The sequence below is a fragment of the Mirounga angustirostris genome, unplaced genomic scaffold (assembly GCF_029215605.1).
Source record: "Mirounga angustirostris isolate CCGP_5_RB_7025 unplaced genomic scaffold, mMirAng1.0.hap1 SCAF_7, whole genome shotgun sequence".
Taxonomy (NCBI): Eukaryota; Metazoa; Chordata; class Mammalia; order Carnivora; family Phocidae; genus Mirounga; species Mirounga angustirostris.
The window spans coordinates 1,754,927-1,776,381 of NW_026991715.1; the positions used below are offsets into that span (position 1 = coordinate 1,754,927).

Below are 21,455 nucleotides of genomic sequence, written 5' to 3' on the forward strand. Positions count from 1 at the left end.
CTCTAGGAACAAGCAGACTAGCTGAATTTTGCCAAGGAGCACTGCCCATGAGCAGAAAACCTGCATAGCTCAGGGCACTGTCTTCTGTGTGCTTCCTTCACACCTTCCCATGTGTGGGTCACAGCCACCTGTGCCCATGGACACCCCAGAGCACCCATTCACCCAGGGTGTCGGATCAATGCAAAGTCAGCCCTTCAATTCTGCCTCCGCAGCCCCAACACAACACCCAAGACCAAAAGGAGCGCTCACTCCAAGTCCTGGGACCAGCTCAGATGCAGCCCCTACCTGCGCAGCAGGGACATCGCCTACCCGCTCTGCATGCTCCTCCAGCCCGATGGAGATGTGCACGACATTAGTGTGGGTTTTGTCCCAGGATCCCTGATGGCCAGGAAAAGGAGGTGACTGTCCCACCCTTTCTCCCTGACAGACATCCCTTCCTGGAGCCTGGGTCCCCACTCCACAGCCACAAGGGGCCAAGAAGACTCAGACTCTAGCAGCTTCTGGGCTAGATGCTGACCACGGTTGCCTTACACAGTCTGGTGTTTCTACTGGCCTTGCCGTTCCTCAAGTTCCGGAGTTGACCTCCCAGTCGAAGCAGGAGACCTCAGGCATCATCTCAGCCTCTGTCAGCACCTCCCCCTCCTCAGCCTCCATCACATCTGTGGCAGCCTCGGACTCACACGAGCGCCGTGTCTCGGGGTCTGCAACCACGGCTCCTCGCTGCCGCTCTCCATGCAGCAGGTGGGCGCTGCTGCCTCAACACCATCAGCCTGGACATGAAGATCGGCACCATGTCCAAGAGCATCCTGCTGAACTGGGCACGTGGGGCGTCCCTTTGGTCTCCTGACTCAGACGTCTCTGAGGACTGACGTCACTGGAACAGCTAGCTACTCTGACAAGAAGCCACCTCTGGATCTTCCAGGCAGCATGCCCAGGCCTGGAAGGACGCAGACGACCACCACGGCCCCCACTCTACACAGGAGGAAACTGCGGCAGCCTCCTCACCTCTGGCTGGTGCTTGCTTGGTGATCCATGCTTGGATGGGGACAATAACATGCCCACCAAGCTCCTTCTAAATCTACGATGCTGTGGCTCTGGTAAGACTGCCTGGATTGTGTCCGTGAACCCCCCAACACGCAGTGTCCCCTGACTCCTTGCCCAATATCCAGAGAGCCCTGCGTGATCTGGTCTAGACATACTCCCCAGTGTGCACCCCTCAGCCCACTCCAGCCTGTGTAGAGCCTTCGTCCCCCAGGGAGCCCGGCTGGATTTTGCCCCTCAGAACCCCTGCCGTCCCTCCCTATGACCCCCATCCAGGATGGCCTCACCTCCAAGCCTGGGCTCAAAGGCTCCTTCCTCCGGCTCCTCTGTAAGCTCAGGCTTTGGGTCAGATTGAGCTGGGTTCAAACCCACAGCAGTGCCATCTCACAGCCCTGTGACTGGCAAGCTCCTGTGGGAACTCCTGGGACCTCAGTTTTCTACTTTAGAGATGGAGTCAGTGACTCCCACCTCAGGAAGATGGGTTGGGGTTGAAAGCAGGGAGATGAAGGTGTTTGAGTGCCGGATTTTGGGGAGATGGGCTGCTGCGAGGAAGACAGGGGGAGGTGATGTAGAGGAGGAAAAGGCGGCCTGACCTCCTCCCTGCCACATGTGTCCCCATCACCCTCCCCTGAACCCCCGCCATGCACTGAGACGAACACTGAAGTGGAAGGTTGGGGCCAGGATGGCAGCGGGGGTATATTTCATTTCTCTCTAGTCCCCAGGTCTCCATGTCCACTCAGTCCAGCGGCCCTGCCTGGCGGGACTGGGTCTGGCCCCCGGCCTAAGAGGACGTGAGGGTCACTGAGCAGGCAGTGGAGATCGGGACACGGAGGACCAAGGCCACAGCCAGCCCCTCGGGTTTGTGCAGGCCTGCTGGCAGGTGGGGACCCGCGCAGGCGCCGTCTGCTGGGCCGTGTGCGCCTGCGCAGGATCCACCTGCCTCCGACCCACCGTTGGTGGGAGGGCCCCGCCCACCAAGAGTGCACCTGCGCCACGTCCACCCAAAAGGTGGGAGTCGACCGGCCACGCCGAGCAACGCTAAGGACGTTCCTCCTCCAAGCCCTCATGGGACAGTCGGCAAACTGAGGGCAGGAGATGCAGGGACTTGCCTGGGACCCACCAGCTGAGCAGAGGCTAGAGGAACAGGGAGGGATCCAGCTTCTGAGGCCAAGCTTCACCTCGCAGGGGGTTTCCTTTGGGAACGAAGGCCCCTAAGATCTGGGGGACCACTGCCCACACTCCCATGTGGGGCCCTTTCCTCTGGTCATCCTCGCGCGGGCACACGTACGCACAAGGCTCTTGCCTGTGCGAGCGCGCGCGCACACAAACACACTCACACACACACACACACACGCACAAACTCCTCAGGCGCGTCCAAGGGGGCGTGGACCCTGGAGGGGACAAGGGGGAAAGAAGGAGGAGGTTGGAGGCAGCTGGGCCGTGGGCTGTGGGCATTGTCTCCTGGGAACATGCCCGGGGCCGTAGCATGGGCCTCGGGGGAGACATGCCAGGCTGATGGCCAGGGCGTCCCCAAGATGCCCAAGGGCTGTCACAGGCACCCACAATCTAGAGCCAGCCCCCTTCCTACTCAGTTCACTTGGCTAGAGATGCTGCAATCCTGCTGTATCCCAATGTCCCCAGGATGTGGTCTCAGCAAAGCTGACAATGAGAGCCGTTGCCTACACTGGAGACCTGGGGTCAGGTCCCACCCCTGACACCTCTGGCCTTTTGCCTGGAGGGGCCCAAAGGGAACACAGGGAAGCCCAGAGCCAGCCAGGCCAGCCAGACACCGCTGTGATCCGACCGTGCAGCCCAGCGCCCCCTGTGTGTGTGTGTGTGTGTGTGTGCAGAGGTCTCGGGCAGGGTAGCCCACCCTGAGCAGGAGCAGGGTGATGAGGGGCCAGATGCCTGGTGGGTGGATCATGTTGACACCCCGGGTCAAGGCTGGCTGGGTGGGACGGGGTGTGCTGGGGCGGCTTCCTTCTCCCCAGGTTTGATCTGGAGCCCTGTCGATACATGTCACTGCACCCCGGGCGCAGGGCTGTGCCCGCACGGGGCTGTGTCTGATCTGGGGGCAGCAGTGGGCCTGGGCAGGAGGACGGTGAGGACGGCCGGGCAGGGCTGTGATGCCTCCGGGCCAGGCGCCACTCACTGTCTTCGCAGAGCCCCATGGAAGAAATTGGGGACAAGCTGGTCAACAGGAGCCTCACTCGACGGCTCCCCGGCGTGGGGCACGTGAACCAAGCAGTCGGTAAGGGCTTGTGCGGGCTCAGGGGGAGTGTGGGGACGAGGGCGCTCCAGGACCAGGCTCTGGGAGGGCCGGGAGGGTCTCCTGCCCCGTCGCCATCCAGGACACTGATGACCCGGGGTGCCACGACGGCTGTGCCCCTTACGTGGCCATGATCTCAACCCAAGGGCTCTGGGCTGCTCCCATCACAGACCCACACACACAAACACACACGCCAAACACAGACACACACCCAGTCCTTCAAACACACACACACACACACACACACACACCTGGTCCTTCACACACAGACACACACACCCGGTCCAGCCCCAGCCTTGGCCACGTACAAAATCACCCTTCACATACGTGGAAGATGATCCGAACCAATTTGGATATTCTGTTCCACTTCAGGACACGGACAGAAATAGTTTTGCAGTTTCTGTGTTGTGAATTGTCCCTCCTTTATCCACCGATCAGCCCCACCGTGAACCTGAGTGGGCCCTGCCGCTGGGGGCGAGCCAGAGGCTGTGGGCGGTCTGTGCAGACAGCCTGAGGAAGCTGGTGGAGCCGGGCCAGGCCCTCTCCTGTGGCCGCTCTCCCGGAGCACCTCCCAGAGGAACGCCTCCCCAGCCCTTCCCACACCTGCTGCTCACCAAGGTGAGCAGGGCCCCCCGTCCCGCCCGGAGGCTCCCCCTCACCTGCGGGCTGTGTGTCTCGGGCCTGGCACGTCCCCTCTCCGAACCTCAGCTGTCTCCTGGGGACCCTGCGTGCCACGAGGCCAGGCCCCACACACGGGGTTGCCGTCGGGCCTGTTGGGACCGCTCCCCGACCCTGTGGCCGGCCCATGGGGAGGGTGGCCTGGGGCTGAGGCCGTTCTCTCCACTGTGAAGGAGCTCCCTGCCCCATGCCTCGCTGTCCTGTGTCCTGGGCAAAGCCACATTCCTGGCTGTGAGGAGGTTTCAGATTCCATCTGGGGCTCCCTTCCTGGGTAGAGCCAGAGCAGGGATCCCTGGGGGCTGGCAGAGGGGCCCCAGAGCCACTCAGACATCTGAAAGGTGCTGGGTGGGCTTCATCGACTCCACACATGGACAGGAAGCCCCTTCTAGACATTTTCCATAATTCAGGGAACAGGGCAGACAAATGTCCCTGCCCCGCGGGCCTCTTTCTAGGTGGGGGTCCGCCGCTAAGCCTAGTCGACAAAGCAGAGATGGGCACACGACGTTCCGTGGGACGCCCTGCCGGCCTCCTCTACATACGGATCCCTCTGCTCTCATTGTCCGAAGGATGACGGGCCCTAGGACGAAGAAGAGCCCTTGTCTCCGAGGTGCTGAGGGAACGCGGGGGACCGGTCAGGTGCGGAGCCATGGGTCTCATGCACATCTGCCGCAGGGCTGTGTCATGGTACAGGAGCTGTGGGCAGGTCGTCTGTGCACACCTGGCCATGACACACCTGGCTGGCCCTCTCGTTGGGGAGGCCTGCGTGCCTGGTGCACCTGTCCCCCACCTACCCCTGGAGGAGCAGCCACGTTCAAGCCTTTCCATGTCCGACCCTCAGGGACAGTTGGGAACCTGGGTCAAGAGAGGCAGGGACTGGCCCAGGACAACTGAGGGGTGCAGAGTCCAAGGAGCTGCTCTTCAGTCCTAGGCCAGTCCCAACCCTCCCATGAGGTTTGCTTTGGGGGTGAGAGCCCCTCAGATCCTCGGGAAGAGCTACCCACCCCGTCCCATGTGGGGACATGACTTTGGCATCCCCAGGTACTTAGAGGCACGTGCACCTGCACACCCACACCCACACCCACACCCACACCCACACACACACCACTCGGACTGCCCAGCTGGGGGTCAGAAGGGGAGGACACCCTGGGAGCGAGGTGGGTGACAGGGGGGAAAGAAGAAACAGGTTGCAGAGAGCTGGGCCGTGGGGCAGGGCATCAGGACTCCTGGCAATGACCCAGATCCATAGCATGGGGAGGGGAGACAGGACAGGCTGAGGGTCAGGGGTCCCCAAGGGGCCCAGGGGGGATGCCAGGGCACTGGGAGAGGACAGGGTCTGGGTTCCGGTGTCCATCACCAGCCTGGGCACTTGGAAGCAGGAAGAGATACCCACCCCCATGTCCAGAGGGGCTACAGCACAAAGGCCTCAGCTTACTCTTCTGTCACTTGGGCTGTAGAGATGCAGTGTCCCTAGGTTCCCACAGGCTTGTGGGAGAGCCTGTTGGCCTTGGATCTCCATCCCCGACCCCCTGTGCTCCCAGTCCTGGGAAAATGCTTTGTACCCCCTCGAGGTCCTTCGGAGCAGGGGACAGACTGGGGGCTTGGGGGGCTGAGGACCTGGGTACGCAGAACATGGCAGAGCACTGACCACTAGTCTGGGGACCAAGGCCAAGACCCTCCTTGTTGCAGTCTCTGGGTCTCCATTTGGAAGCGGTTCCAGATTCACTGCTCTGGTCCCGGTGACAAGGCCTTAGGAAGGAACGGAGCCCCGGGACAGAAGAGGGAAACACGGACAAGAGAGACTTCTGAGGTTTCTCACATCACCCCTGGAGTCCACAGATCCTGCTCCTGTGAGAGACACAGAGACAGAGACAGAAACAGAGAAGGAGACAGAGAATGAACACACGACAGAGGGAACCAGAAGAAGTCACAGACTTTCCTCCATCAGCTTGAAAATGACATCCCAGCATTTGTCGCCATTCTCTTCCTGAGAGGCCATCCTCCCTGGAGGGGAGGGGATTCCATAGGGATCTGTGACCAGGATTCAGGGATGCTGGGAGCCACTGTGGGGACTGCTCAGCACATGGGCACAGATGAGTCCCTGGGACCTGAGCCTAACCCTAATCGAAGCCCCTGGAAGTCTGTGTTGTGAGAGGACAAGGTCAGAATCCGTTCATTGCAACCTTCCCACAGGGGCTGGGAACAGGCAAGAAGGGGGTGGCTTTGCCCAGACCCCAGAGCAGACCCAGGCCCCTCTGAGCTGTGCTCCATGTCCCGCCCAGCCCCGGGCTCATCCTTGCATTGCCAAGTGTGCCCCAGCCTCCTGTGATAGCAGGTCCGGAATGTATGTAGAGGTCCTACCCCTGATAGCGTCCCTAGGAGTAGAAGCCAGAACACCCCGCTGTGCAGATGGGGAGCCTGGGGAGGCCCTGAGAGGCACAGGGTCTGTCCAGGGTCACAGCCCTGGGCACGCACAGGAGCCCAGTCTGAAGCCAGCTCTGTGTCCTCACAGCGGGGACACCGGCTGCACCCAGGCCTTGGGAAGGCTGTGGGGGGGCTGTGAGGGAGTCACTGTATGGATGGGGCATGGGGGGAGGGGGAGCATTGAACAGCCGGGGGAGGGGGCCCTCGGGGGCGGGGGTCTTGTGTGAGGAGGAAGTTGGGTAAGGGGACCCCAGGCAGTGGTGACCTCACTTCCCTGACAACAGAGTCCAACAGAATTTGGAACCCAGGTAACCAGGCACCCACATTCCAGAGACAGCCCCCTGCCCAGCTCATTTCGTTGGAGATCATCCAACCATGAACATGTGGGATTGCTGCCTCCCTAAGTCTGGATGCTGCAGGCTGAAGAAAGCCCGCCCTGCAAACGCTGGCCCCCGCTGGGGATGTCCGATCAGGGCTCCCCACCGCTTCTGGCCATTTGGCCGGAAGGCCCGAAAGGTGACACCAGGAGGCCCAGAGCCGGCCACCCAGTCCCACACGCTCTGATCTGACCTGTGCAGCCCCAGGTCCCCTCCCCTCCGTGTGTGTGTGTGTGTGTGCTTTTCTGTGTGTGAGTGTGCGTGTGTGTGCGTGTCTGTGTGTGTAAAGAGGGGTCATGCAGGGTGGGGCCACCCTGAGCAGGAGCAGGCTGATGAGGGGTCAGTTTCCCAGTGGGCAGGTCATGTTCAAGTTCAAGGCTGGCCGTGTGGGATGGGGTGTGCGGGCGCTGCCCCTTCTACCCAGGGTTTATCCCGATAGCCCTGCAGGGATGGGTCACTGCATCCCGGGTGCAGGGCTGTGCACTCGCAGGTCTGTGTCTGATCTGGGAGCAGCAGGGGGACTGGGCAGGAGGACAGTGAGGATGGCCGGGCAGGGCTGTGATGCCTCCAGCCGGCTACCCGTCCCTTTCTTTGCAGAAGGCCACGGATGACCTCCCGAGGCAGCTGGCGGACATGCCCTCCTCCCTGACAGAGGGGTTGACCCCACAGGCATCCCCAAAAACAAGTGCTGGGGATTGCCGGGCAAGACCTCCAACACCCCCCAGACCACTGTCCCAGGTGGTTGGTCACCGGACAGTGGTCCAGGAGCCGGAGCCCACGGAGACCGAGCCCGAGGGTGAGAAGGCTGGGGCTGGGTGTTTGTGGTGTGTGGGGATGGGTCGGTGCTGGCCCCACAGGGACGAGCCCCCAGAGCCTGGTGTGGGGCCTGGAGCAACGACTGGGCTCAGAGCGCCCAGCGGGTGGACTGCGGTCGGGGAGACGCCCCGGGGAGGGCTCCTTCCTGGCTGCGGCTTCTCTGGGAGGCCATGGGCTGGGTTCTTTCTCCACGGAGAGCAGGCTCGGGGTGAGCTTTTCTCCTCTCAGAGCTGCTCCACCACCTGAGGAGCTAGAGCCGGCTCCAACTCCATCGGCAGCTCTGGACGGAGGGGTGGTGCCTGCAGCGACTGCAGGAGGAGACCAGGAGCCGGCAGGTGACCCGGCACCCACCCACGGACAGCCTGACGCAGACCAGGAAGAACTTGCACCTGCCCCAGACCCAGCTCCTGCTACTGTTCCTGCCCCTGACCCAGCTCCTGCCGTGGATCCTGCCCCTGACCCAGCTCCTGCCCTGGATCCTGCACCTGCCACTGCTCCAACCCAGCTCCTGCCCCTCCTCCTACTCCTTCCCCTGCCCCTGCCAGAGCCACTGCCCCTTCCCCTGCCCCTGCCCCTGCCTGAGCTCCTGTTCCTGCTCCTTTTCCTGCTCCTGCTTCTGCCCCTTCCCCTGCCAGACCTGCTGCCCCTGCCCTTGCCCCTGCCTGAGCTCCTGTTCCTGCTCCTTCTCCTGCTCCTGTCCCTGCCCCTGCCAGACTCGCTGCCCCTTCCCCTGCCCCTTCCTGGGCTCCTGTTCTTGTCCCGGACCCTGCTCCTGCCCATAACCCTACACCTGCCAGACATGCTGCCCCTTCCCCTGCCCCTGCCTGAGTTCCTGTTCCTGCTCCTTTTCCTGCTCCTGTGTCTGCCCCTGCCCCTGCCTGAGTTCCTGTTCCTGCTCCTTTTCCTGCTCCTGCTTCTGCCCCTTCCCCTGCAAGACCTGCTGCCCCTGCCCCTGCAAGACCTGCTGCCCCTGCCCCTGCCTGAGCTCCTGTTCCTGCTCCTTTTCCTGTTCCCATTTCTGCCCCTTCCCCTGCCAGACCCACTGCCCGTTCCCCTGCCCCTGCCTGAGCTCCTGATCCTGCTCCTGCTTCTGCGCCTTCCCCTGCCCCTGCCTGAGCTCCTGTTCCTGATCCTTTTCCTGCTCCTGCTTCTGCCCCTTCCCCGGCAAGACCTGCTGCCCCTGCCCCTACCCCTGCCCCTGCCTGAGCTCCTGTTCCTGCTCCTTTTCCTGCTCCTGCTCCTGCCCCTTCCCCTGCCAGACCTGCTGCCCCTGCCCCTGCCCCTGCCTGAGCTCCTGTTCCTGCTCCTTCTGCCGCTGCCCCTGCCCCTGCGCCTGCCGGAGCTCCTGTTCCTGCTCCTTACCCAGGTCCTGCCCTAGATCCTGCACCTGCCACGACTGCTGATCCTATCCCTCCCCTTGCCCCTGCCCCTGGCCCTGCTCTTACAACTGGCCCTGCCCCTGGCCCTGCTCTTACACCTGGCCCTGCCCCTGGCCCTGCCCCTATCCTAATCCCTGCCCCTACTCCTGTTCCTGCAGGGCTCCCAGAGCCACATCCAGAGCCCACAGCCCTGCGGGGAGAGCTCCTTGTACAATTACCCTTAGGTCCATCGCCGGACCCCGACGCCCCGCCAGATTGTTTCATCCCCTCCCCCTACATTCTTTCTCTCTGGTTCATATTGTTATTTTATCTTTTCATGGTCTGTATACTGTTTATTATTTGTTTTAAATAAAATTACTTGTTTTCAACTGAACATGTGATGAGCATAAGTTCATTCCCAACGCTGTCCCACCACACCACAGAAGATTGCTGCGGAATATCTCATGTCTCAAAGGAGTCCCCGAACCAGAAGCCTCCCTGCCCATTTCTCCCCCAGCCCAGACCCTGGAAACCCCTAAGCTGCTTTCTCTCCCTATTCTTTTACTTGTTCTGGATGTTTCTGTACGTGGAATCATGCAATAGGAGCCTTTGTGTCTGCCCACCTATTTTCAAAGGGGACTCGTTTTCTTCTGTTTATTTGTCATAAAATTTCCCTTATTCGATATTGAAATCCCCGATTGATTACAGATCAGATGTAATCAGAGAGGCCACTTTAGGAATTATGGGCACAGGGGCGCCTGGGTGGCTTAGTCGTTAAGCGTCTGCCTTCGACTCAGGTCATGCTCCCAGGGTCCTGGGATCGAGCCCCGCTCGGGCTCCCTGCTCCGTGGGAAGCCTGCTTCTCCGTCTCCCACTCCCCTTGCTTGTGTTCCCTCTCTCGCTGTGTCTCTCTCTGTCAAATAAATAAATATTTTTTTTTTAAAAAAAAGGAATTATGAGCACAATCTCGGGGCAGAGACCCCTGTACCTGCTGGGACACCACAGCCTGACCCCAGACAGGAAACGGCTGGTTACTCCTGTGGCCCACACAGAAACCAGGGAAATGCAGAAAGCTGGAAGACACACCACAAAACAAGGCCAGAGAAAGGTTTCACCTGACTCTGGTCCAAACTACGCTCCAAGTCACTGGGTTCCACAGGGATGGAGACCAAACACATGGCAGTCCAAGGGGGAGGATAGGCACGCAGGGAATATGTGTCAGAGATGTGGAGCTCCCGGGGAAGGATTCCGGCAAAGGAAACCCTATGGAGGCAGCGGTGGTCACCCTCAGACTGGCAGGTGTCTGGTCTGGGGAGAACGTGAGGAAGCAGAGGTCCAATGCAGGTCCCCTGGAGGAAAGGGTGATGGGCACCCCTGTCTGGGAGAACAGTGAGCATCACCCATCCCAGGCTGCAGGTGCACCCATCACCTGGCATGCTCGGCCTCGGACTCACCCCCGGAAAATCTGGCTCGGTTTTTCACAGATCTGCTTTCAGGAGTGTTCATCACAGCGGTGGTGGAGAGAGCAGGGAATGGAACAACGTTAATACCCAAGGAGATGGATGGGATCCATGGTCCCAGTCCTCATGATAGAATGTCCTGTAGCCACTGTCACATTGTCCTTCGGGGCACAGGATCCGGGAAGCCCCTCCTGAGACTCCATCCTGCCACCCTGTTCCTGGGAACATTGAGAATTGTTTGAGGAGGAGGTGGAGAGGATCCAGGATGACACCGGGTCCAAGGAGAAGGAAGGTCAGCACTGGGAGGACAGATGGACGTGCCCTGAGCCACCATCCAGGACCCAGGCTGTGGTGCCCTCGGACCTCACCCCAAATAATGGCTCCTGAGGTACAGATCCAGCTTCTGTGGTTTCACTCCGACCCTCCCTACGTCATTTATTCACTCGTTCATTCGCCCCTCTCTCTCCTTCCCCTCCACTCCTCCCTTCCCTCCCCCACTCCCTCCCTCCCTGCCTCTCTGCCTCCCTCCCATCCTCCCTGCCTCCCTCCCTCCCCTCTACCCCTCCCATCCTCCCTTTCCTCCTGCCTCTCTCCCCTCCCTCTCCCCATCCTGCCTCCCTCCCATCCTCCCTTCCCTTCTCCCTCTCTCCCCTCCTTCTCTCCCATCGTCCTTCCCTCTCTCTTTCCCTCACTCCCATCCGCCCTCATTCAGCACAGGATCTGGGGTCCCTGCTGGGTACTGAGCACTGGGGCTTCATCAGTGAGCACCCCCCAACCCACATGGTCAGGTCCACTGTGGGAGGTGATGGGGGGCAGTCCTCACGTCTAGCTCTGGCGATGAGCACTAGGAATCTGCTCCTGGAAACAGGCCAGTCGCACAAAGAAAAGAATGGAGAGACCCGTGTTTAGCACCTCCTCTAGAAAAATCTCGTCCTGAAAAGTGATGAAAAGTAAGTATGTCCTAGACTTCATGCCATGTGAGTTCTAATGGCAGGTACGCACTGATTCCTAGAACCAACAAAGAGCAAATCATCCAGTGTCAACTGGGGAGTTGTGACACAATTTTTCTGACCAAATGACAGCATTTCAGCCAACATCTCCAGGGCCTCCGAGTTTCCCCAAGGGTCTCTGTGATCCTTTGATCCTTCCATCGACCTCCTTGGGAAGCTCTGTCCTGTCCTCTTCCTTGTCTCCTGCCTCTTCTGAGACCCTTCTGTGGCTTCCCCCTCCCCCACTTGCCAGGGCCGCCCTCACCAGGATTCCCCATGCCCCTTGGCTGGGCGCCCGCATCCCACACTGAGCCCCATGAGCCCAGTGCCTTCTGCAAGGCCTGTGCGCTCCCTCTGGGGTCACTTGGCATCTCCCCTTACAGCGACCGGCATCGTCCTGTGCTGAGTCTCCTCTGAGCAGTCTGTGAGGCCGGCCTGTGCCCGTGTCACGGGAACAGAAGCGAGAGTCCAGAACGTCCAGATGACCCGCTCCCAGTCCGAGGGTGTGGAGCCTGGGCCAAGGATGGTCCACGAGCAGAGGAGGACTCGGACCCAGGGAGCCTGAGGGAGGATGTGGCACATTGAGCCCATAGGACGAGAGTGAGCAATGTGGGGGCCTGGTGCTCAGACCTGCTGGGAGACCACATTGCACTGACTCTGTCCACAGGGCTGGAGGTTTTCAGGGTATCCACCCTCCCATGCTGCAGGCTGGCAGTGACTGGCAGGGGAGGAGGCACCTGGTGCAGGAGACAGCCCTCAGGCAGAGAGGAGGGGGCAGGCGCTCCCCCAGCAGCTGCAGGAACTCGGGGTAGCCACCCTCCCAGACTGCAGGCTGGCAGTGGCTGGCAGAAGAGGAGGCGCACCTGGTGCAGGACAGAGGCCTCAGGCAGAGAAGAGGGGGCAGGCTCTCCCCCAGCAGCAGGTGCACTTGGGCAGGCTGAGGGGGCATCAGGGGACAGCAGTGCCTGCAGCTGGTGTCTCCACACAGACCCCCTCCTCAGCCTCAGCACAAGCTTGTCCGGATGACCTTTGTCCCCCAAACACAAAGTCTGATCCAGGACCCCCCTCAAGCCCTGACTCCCAATCCTTTCTACTCAACTCAAGTGAAAGAAATGGCCAATAGTTTAGGTGGTGTTGTCTGCACAGGGACATTTGCTTTTCTAGCCCATGCTGTAACGTTGCTGGCATTTTAAAGATCTCAGGGCTTTGATTCAAAAACGGCAGGATGCCGGGGACCCCAGACAGCTTTCTGGAGACCTGCCTCTGGGCCTTGCAGCCCTCCCATCCCACCAGCGCTCAGAATCCCACCCGCTGCTCAGAAACCCTCCAAGCCACAGACCCACAGTCTTGAGTCCTCAGATGACCCAGGCGACGTGCCTTCAAAAGGTGATCCCGGTGGGGCTGCAGGACACACTCCGGATTCCAGCAAATCCCCCTATCAGAAAGTGAGGGTCCCACTGGACAAACTGTCCAAAAACAGCCAGGTCAGGGTTCCAGGAAGACACCAGAGGCACAGGAGTAACTGAGGAGCATCTGTAGGCCAGGTAGGGACAGTGAGAATCTCTGGTGTTTTTGCCTAGGGGCAGCTCCGGTCCCCCTAAACCCTCAGTGGAATGGCTTTACTGGGGCATTGGGGGGGAACCATGCCTGGAGGACCCGTGGCTCCACTGTCCGAGGTCGCCGACTTGATCAGTGCACAGGTGGGGAAAACCGGCCACACCCCGAAGAATTTCTAGAAACAGTAGCCATCTCAGTGGTAGCTGACCTGGGAGGTCAACCTTTCAGCTGCCTGAGGTGAGATCGAGCCACAGACCAGCACACTAGCCAGAAATGGAAGAAGGAGAACCAGTTCTTCATTTCATAGTTTCTCAGTCACCGGTTTGTTCCTACGGTTAGTATATTTTGCATCCTGGGAAATCTCTGCCTGTCTAAGGTCTTGAAACTGTTCTCCTGATGTTCTCTGCTGGAGAGGTTCTTCCAAAATCTCTGGTTTATAGGTAAAAATCATCTGGAATTGACTTTGGTTGGCACACCCATGCTGGGAAAAGGATGAAGCTTCCCCAAAATACTAAAAATAGAACTCCCGTATGATCCCACTATCAGGTAGACCTTTTCAGGAAATAAAGTCAGTTTCTCGAAGTAAGATCTGCATTCTCCCACCCAATCTCCCTGAGGAGGGGCGGCCACCCTTAGCGACCCTCCCCTTGAGGCAGGTGCCTCCCTGGACAAGGGGCTACCCCAGGGCTGGAAGGTCTCCACAGCAGCACATCCAATGTCCTGGATACTAGGAGACAGAGTACAGCACCAGGCCAGTGAGGGTCAGGACACACGACCCCAAATACGGAACCTTGGCAAAATAAATACAGAAGCTAAAAGAACTTTTGCATAGAGCAAAGCAAGAAGGTCTCTCTGACCCCCAGCCATCAGCCCTTTTTCCCTTAAGCAGGTCAGAAGACTGCCATGTGGAACTTTCTCGCCCCGGACCACAGAGATGACGTGCTTATCACCAGAGTCAAGGAATTTAGGACCACGGGGTCTATACACACACACCTGGTTAAACTAACCCTTATCTTCCTAGTTACTTCTTTACCGTTTACGAGCCCTAGTCCAAACCCCTGCGTCTGTCAATTCTTCACACACTTACTGCTTCTTTGTCTAAAAGGTAGAAGAGCTGTCTGCTCCAGTCACCTCTGCTGGTCTTCATGGTCTTGTGAGGCTCCCACCAAAGCAATCAAGACATTCTGCTTGCTTTTCTCCTGTTCATCTGTCTGTGTCAATTTCCAGACTCAGCCGGGGACCTTAACAGGGTTGAGGAAAACTTTTTCCTCTCTTGCAGCCCTGTGGGGCAGGGGGTGGGGAGTCAGGAAAACCCATCCCATCTTCCTGGCTTTGGTTAAAACCGACCTCTGCTGGGAAGCAGCATAGGACTGTGCACGGGTGGGGGAGCCAGAGAGAGGCACATGGAACATGTAGGAGCTACCTGACCCCCAGCCGGGGGACTTGGCCCCAGTGACAAGTCCAGGGTGTGATTATGAATATTATAATGGAAGCATCCTGAACATCAGACCTTCCCCACTCCAGGCTTCATGATTGCTGCTCGTTGTAGTTGCTACTGTTGGCTTAGTGACTTTTCTGAACTCACTTTGTCAAGTCTGTATTCTTTGCTGTGTGTGGCCACTGAATCCCTGTGCTGTTAACTCAGTGGTCAGCCAGTGGCTGGGCAGAGAGGTCACCCCTGTTTCCGAGCTATGGGCTACAGACTGGAAGTCCCCACAACCTCCTCTTCAGGTTTGAATAATCTGCTCCAGTGGCTCATGGAACTCAGAGAAACATGTTACTTACTAGATGACCAGTTCATTAAAAGGACAGAACTCAGAGCCAGGCAGCTGGAATCGATGAGCAGGGCAAGGTGTGTAGAAGAAGCTTGGGGCTCCCCCGCTCTCTGAGTTAAAGAGGCCTTTGCCCAACTCCACTCTGACCTTCGTCTGTACTTCCTAACTGATGACGTCCTTCCTTCGGGCTCATCTGTTAACTCAAGTGAAAGACCCGGTGGGCACCAAAATGACTCCTCAAGTAATAACCACTGCTGATGTCCTGGTGATTCTTGGGCACAGCCATGAATCTCAGGTTCTTCATGATGGGGCGCAGCCCAGCAGCTGTGGATCCCACAGGTCCTCCAGGGGCAGCCCAGCAGCTGTGGGTCCCACAGGTCCTCTCGGGGACAGCCCAGCAGCTGAGGGTCCCACGGGTCCTCTGGGGACAGCACCTTAATGGGCTTATGGTCCAGCAAGTACCTGTTCAGGTGGCTCTCATTGTGCCACACAGCCTCAATCCCAGTGGCCAGGTTGACCCCCATTGCCTGGTGACAGGCCAAGGTCAGTTGGTGAACCTCTACCACCGACCCCCCAAAAAAGGTCCTCATGTAGGAAAAGTCGCCCTTGTCCCTGGGGATGTGTGCCTGGGACTGTGGCCAATGCTCGTAGCTGAAGTCCTTGTGGGCTGCCTGGTAGAAAGCGGGGTGCAGGGTGCCGAAGAGGGGGGACAGGATCTCCATACTCACGTGGTCGCAGAACTTCATATCCACCTCTGTGCATACCAGGTAGTCCACCTCACGGAGGAAGTGTGGAATTATTCTTAGAAAATATATTGTAAGCCCTCAGGAGTGATTGTGGAAGCAGCTGAAAGGTCAACAGCGTTCCTGTTCTCAGACTATTGAACGCAAGGGCCCAGTAGGAGCAGGATCCCATGATCCCCAGGGGCAGGGCACAGGTTAGGAGCTAGGAAAGAATGTAACCCTCAGTTCCCCTTTCTGCACCTGGTGCTTGCGAGCACAAACATCTTGCTTTTCCCTTATCCCATGACTGCCTCCCTGCGTGCCTGCCCCTAGGGGAGGGTACAGGACTGCTTTACTGCTTCAGGATACTTGCCATCCCTTTGTCCTCCTTTCCCACGCTTTGAGGCAACTGCCCTTGCTTTTCTGATAAAAAAATGAAATAAAAGCTGAGGCAGCCCTGCATGGTCACTCAGCTGCTGGGCTGCCCCCCATCATGAAGAAGCTGAGATTCATGGCTGTGCCCAAGAATCACACATGTTTCTCTGAGTTCCATGAGCCACTGGAGCAGATTATTCAAACCTGAAGAGGAGGTTGTGGGGACTTCCAACTCATGGCAGGTGGGGACAGAACCTTCAGGGGGTCAGCCAGGGGAGGGGACCCGCAGGGTTTGCCCCCGAGCTCAGCACAGGGGGAGTGTTCCTGGCTCCAACATGCTGACTGTGGGGCTGCATGGGTCACAGGGTCAACTACCCGAACCCTTAACCCTAACCCTATCCCCTAACCCAACCCTAACTCTAATCAAACATCATGCTCAATTTAGAGGACTGACAGCTCTACTCTGAAATCACAAACAAGTCCATCATGCTGGCTTTCACTCATTGCTCAGTATCGTACTGGAAGTTCTACGCAGAATGATAAGGCAAGAAATCCACATGTGAAAGAAAACAGTAGAACTACGTCTATTCAGAGACCAGAGATGACATCATCTTATATAGAGAGCTTCCTAAACAATCAACAAAAAATGATTACAGCCAGTTAATATCAACACACAAAAATCTCTCTTATTTGTATACATTAGCCATGAATCATCCAAAAAATAATTTAAGAAAACAATTCCATTTTAGGGAACATTAACATTGACAAAATACTCAGGAATAGATGTAATCAAGGTGCAAGGCTTGTACACTGAAAATTACAAAACATTGCTGAAAGAAAGGGAAACCTAAATAAATCTGAGGACCCCATGGTGATGAAAAGACATACTATTGATAAGATGGCAATAGTACACAATGCAATGTGGAAATTCAATGTGTTCCCGAGGAAATTCACAAAGGCCTTTGGAAAGAAATGCACAAGCTAATCCTAACAGTCATATGGAATTTCAAGGGACCACAAAATAGACAAAACAATCTTGAAAAACAAAATCAAAGGTGAAAGGTCATACTTCCAAAGTTCAAATATTAATAAAAAGCAACAGTAAATAAAACATTGTGATACTGTCATAAAGGTAGCATTCACCCTGAAACAAATAATACATTATACGTTAATTAGTTGAATTTAAATTTAAAACGTTTTTTAAAATAAATAAATAAAATAGTTTTTTTAAAAAGATATGCATACAGATCAGTGGGATTTCACTGACAGCCCAGAAATAAACCCCTTCATCTATGCTCCACTGAATTTTGACAAGGGTGGCAACATTACACTGGGGGAGAGAATGGTCTTTTCAACAAAGGGTGCTAGACAATTGACTATCCATGTACAGAGAGATGAAACTGGACCCTTACCTCACACCACATATAAACATTAACTCAAAATAAATTAAAGGCTTAAATGTAAGAGGTAAAACTATAAACTCTAGAAGAAATAAATGGGGATAAATCTTCATAAGCTTGGATCTAGCAATGCTTTTAGATCTGACACCAAAGCATAAGAAAGGAAAGGAAAAAATAGATAAAATAATATCCTCAAAATTAAAAATCTGTTCTGGGTGCCTGGGTGGCTCAGTTGGTTAAGCGTCCGACTCTTAATTTTGGCTCAGATCATGATCTCAGGGTCATGAGATCAAGACCATGTCAGGCTCCACACTGAGTATGGGCCCTGCTTAAGATTCTCTCTCCTTCTCCCTCTGCCCCTGACCACTTGCACACTCTCTCTCACTCACTCTTAAAAAAGAAATGTAAAAAAAAATAAAAATCTGTACATCATAAGATACTATCTGGAAAGTGAAAAGAAAGCCCCCAGAATGGAAGAAAATATTTGTACATTATTTATCTAATAAGAGTCTGTTGCCCAGAGTATGTAAAGAGCTTTTACAACTCCTCAGCAAAAAGACGACCCATTTTTTAAAATAGACAAAAGACTTGGATAGACCTTCCTCCAAAGAAATCATACAAATGGTGAACAGCACATGAATAGATGTTAAGCATCCTTAGTCTTTATGCAAATGAAGATTTAAACCAGTTAGATGTCCTTTTACACACGATAGAATCGCTATAATCAAGAAAACTAAAATAACAGATTTTGGAAAGGATGTTGAGAAACTGAAACCCTTACACCTTGCTTGTGAAAAATGGTGAGTCTACGTATAAAATATTTTGGCATTTACTCAAATAGGTCAAAGTAGAATTACCATATGGTTCAAAAATTACACTCCTAGGTGTATACCCCCAAAATTGAAAACACTGATACAAACAAAAATGTACAGAAATATTCGTAGCAGCAGTGTTCACAATAGGCAAAACCCAGAAACTATGCAAATGTCCATCAATGGGGAAAGGATAAACAAAATGAGGTAGATCCATAACTGGCAATCTTGTTCTGCCCTATGAAGGAATGAAGAAAAATGGTTCATTTGTAGAAAAAAATAGGGTGGCTCCTCAAAATATTGAACGCAGAATTCCACTGCAGCCTATATGCCCCCCAAAACTGAAAGTACAAGTACCCTTATTCAGAGCAGCAATTTTCACAACAGCCAAAAGGTGGAAGCAACCCAAGTGCCCGCTGACGGATGAATGGATAGACAAAATGTGGCATATACAGTGTGGAACTCGATTCCGCCTTAAAAACGAAGGGAGTTCTGACACAGGCTGCAATGCGGATTGACCCTGGAAGTCGCTTCGCTGAGTGAAATCAGCCAGTCACAGGAGGACAGACACTGTGTGATCCCACTTACAGGAAGTATCCTGAGACACGAAGTAGAATGTGGCTGCAGGGGCTGAGGGGAAGGGCAATGGGGAGCTGGCGTCTCAGGCACAGAGTCCCCCTCGCGGAGAAGGAAAGAGTGCTGGAGAATGAGGGACAACCGCGCAACTCGGCTGAGGCCAGAGAACTGTGCACCTGCAATGTTGTAAGTGGTCGATATTATTATGTTTAGTCACAGTGAAAAGATGAATGAGGGACTGAGGCAGGTCACAGCGTGGGTGGACACTGAAAACAGCCGCAGGGACAGAAGCCAGACAGGAAAGGCCAGATTGCAACCAGCTTGCTCTTTACATCCGCCAAGGTTACCCGCATAAGGCAACGTGTCGGGAGCAGTTCCAGAGGAAGAAAACCGGACGCGAGGGGAAAAGGACGCTTCAGACAGTGGGGCAGGTGGTGACCGTGGAAGCGGGCCTGCGGGCTGGGTTACAGTGTGGACACCGGGATGATCTCCGCACTTAGGGTCTTGTGCCGGTTCCGCGGGACGGCGTCCCTGTTCGGGGTCCAAGGCACCCAAGCGCCCCGTGTGAGGTGGTGAATGTGCTGAGCCAACGACAGCTGGGGGCCTGAGTGCGGAGACCGAGCGTTTGTGCCGCTGGGACAGGCTCGCCGCAGTCGGTGACTCTTCCGAACACCCACGTCAGCACCTCCCAGAGAAGCAGAACCGCCAACCTCCCTGCCGGAGCCGGAGCCCCACCCAGATCCTGACCGCGTGGACGCGGGAAGGAGCCCGAGCCCCGCGGCGGGTGTCCCCTCCCTGCCTGCAGACTGTCTGAGCAGCCCCAGGAACCGAATCCGAGTGGCCCAGAAACACAGACCCCGGGACCTCGGAGCAGATCCGAGCTCAGGAAGGGGAGACCCGCCAGCCCCGCGCCCAGCCCCGCGCGGGACCCCACGGCAGCGCACACAAAGCCCCGCATCTACACAGCGCGCCCTTCCCCAGCGGGGTTCCGGGAGCTCGCACCCCGCCCCCCCCCCCGCAGTCCCCGCTCAGGCGGCTTCTCCTCACCTTCTACTCCCGGGGGGTCCTGACGCGGCCGGACTCCTGTCAGCGTGGACGCGGCCCCACGTCCTCCCGGAGTCTCCACAGCGGGTCCTGAGGAGGCCCGGCTCCCGTCAGCGTGGACGCGGCCCCACGTCCTCCCGAAGTCCCCACAGCAGGTCCTGATGAGGCCGGACTCCTGTCAGCGTGGACGCGGCCCCACGTCCTCCCGGAGTCTCCACAGCGGGTCCTGACGAGGCCGGACTCCTGTCAGCGTGGACGCGGACCCACGTCCTCCCGATGTCTCCACAGCGGCTCCGGAGGAGGCCCGGCTTCCGTCAGCGTGGACGCGGCCCCACGTCCTCCCGGGGTCTCCACAGCGGGTCCTGACGCGGCCCGGACTCCCGTCAGCGTGGACGCGGCCCCACGTCCTCCCGGGGTCTCCACAGCGGGTCCTGAGGAGGCCCGGCTGCCGTCAGCGTGGACGCGGCCCCACGTCCTCCCGGAGTCTCCACAGCGGGTCCTGACGAGGCCGGACTCCTGTCAGCGTGGACGCGGCCCCACGTCCTCCCGGAGTCTCCACAGCGGGTCCTGACGCAGCCCGGACTCCCGTCAGCGTGGATGCGGCCCCACGTCCTCCCGGAGTCTCCACAGCGGGTCTTGACGAGGCGGGACTCCCGTCAGCGTGGACGCGGCCCCACGTCCTCCCGGAGTCTCCACAGCGGGTCTTGACGAGGCCGGACTCCTGTCAGCGTGGACGCGGCCCCACGTCCTCCCGGGGTCTCCACAGCGGGTCCTGAGGAGGCCCGGCTGCCGTCAGCGTGGACGCGGCCCCACGTCCTCCCGAAGCCTGGGCGTCAGCACAGTGGGTTCTGCGGCTTTGGAACGCCGGTCCGCGCCCCGAGGAGAAGGGCTGAGCGCGCATGCCCCGCAGGGGTCTCGGAGCGGGACTCGGGCGCCCCCTGCGGGAGGCGGGGGCAGTGCAGGATGCGGTGCCCTCAGTTCAGCGGAGGCACCTGTCCTGGGGTCCAGCTGAATCCATTACATTTCGGAAATTCGAACTGAAATGGAGTCCAATTATCCCCGACTTCTCCAGAAATAGAAACAATTAATTAGAAACCATACGGAATTAAGTGAAATGCAGACACAGGCTTTACAACTTACACCAAAATTCATTCAAAATTGTAGATAAATTTAAAATGTAAAACTATCAAAATAAAGGGGACGCCTGGGTGGCTCCGTCGGTTAAGCGTCTGCCTTCGGCTCAGGTCGTGATCCCAGGGTCCTGGGATCCAGCCCCGCTTCGGGGTCCTTGCTCAGCAGGGAGCCTGCTTCTCCCCTGCCTGCTGTTCCCCCTGCTTGTGCTTGCTCTCTCTCTTTCTCTCTCCCTCTGTCAAATAAATAAATAAAATCTTTTAAAAAACAGAAAGAAAACAAAAGAAAATCCACATGGGCTTGGGTTCGGTGATGAGGTTTAACACACAACACCAAAAGCCAATCCACAAAAGAAAAAAATTGGTAACATGAACTTCCTAAAATTAAAACTTTTGCAGGCGCCTGGGTGGCTCAGTCCTTAAGCGTCTGACTTCGGCTCAGGTCATGATCCCACAGTCCTGGGATCGAGCCCCGCATCGGGCGCCCTGCTCAGCGGGGTGCCTGCTTCTCCCTCTCCCACTCCCCCTCCTTGTGTTCCCCCTCTCTCTCTGTCAAATAAATAAAGAAAATTAAAAAAAAAAAAAAAAAAAAAACTTTTGCTCTGTGAAAGACCTTGCTCGGAAAACTAAAAGACAAGCTACAAACTGGGAAGAA

The 21,455-nt window shown here is 56.9% G+C and overlaps 1 long non-coding RNA gene and 1 pseudogene across 1 annotated transcript; both read right to left on the reverse strand.

Moving 5' to 3' along the window:
• LOC135365286 (histo-blood group ABO system transferase 2-like) overlaps nt 1-15,487 on the reverse strand; it is a 29,903-nt pseudogene extending 14,416 nt beyond the window's left edge.
• A 914-nt stretch (nt 15,488-16,401) lies between these two features.
• LOC135365319 (uncharacterized) lies at nt 16,402-21,111 on the reverse strand. Its single transcript, XR_010412924.1, has 2 exons — nt 19,674-21,111; nt 16,402-19,230 (listed from the first exon to the last, which is right to left on the reverse strand). It is a non-coding gene; the product is annotated as an uncharacterized LOC135365319 (long non-coding RNA).
• Between the last annotated feature and the right edge of the window lie 344 nt (nt 21,112-21,455).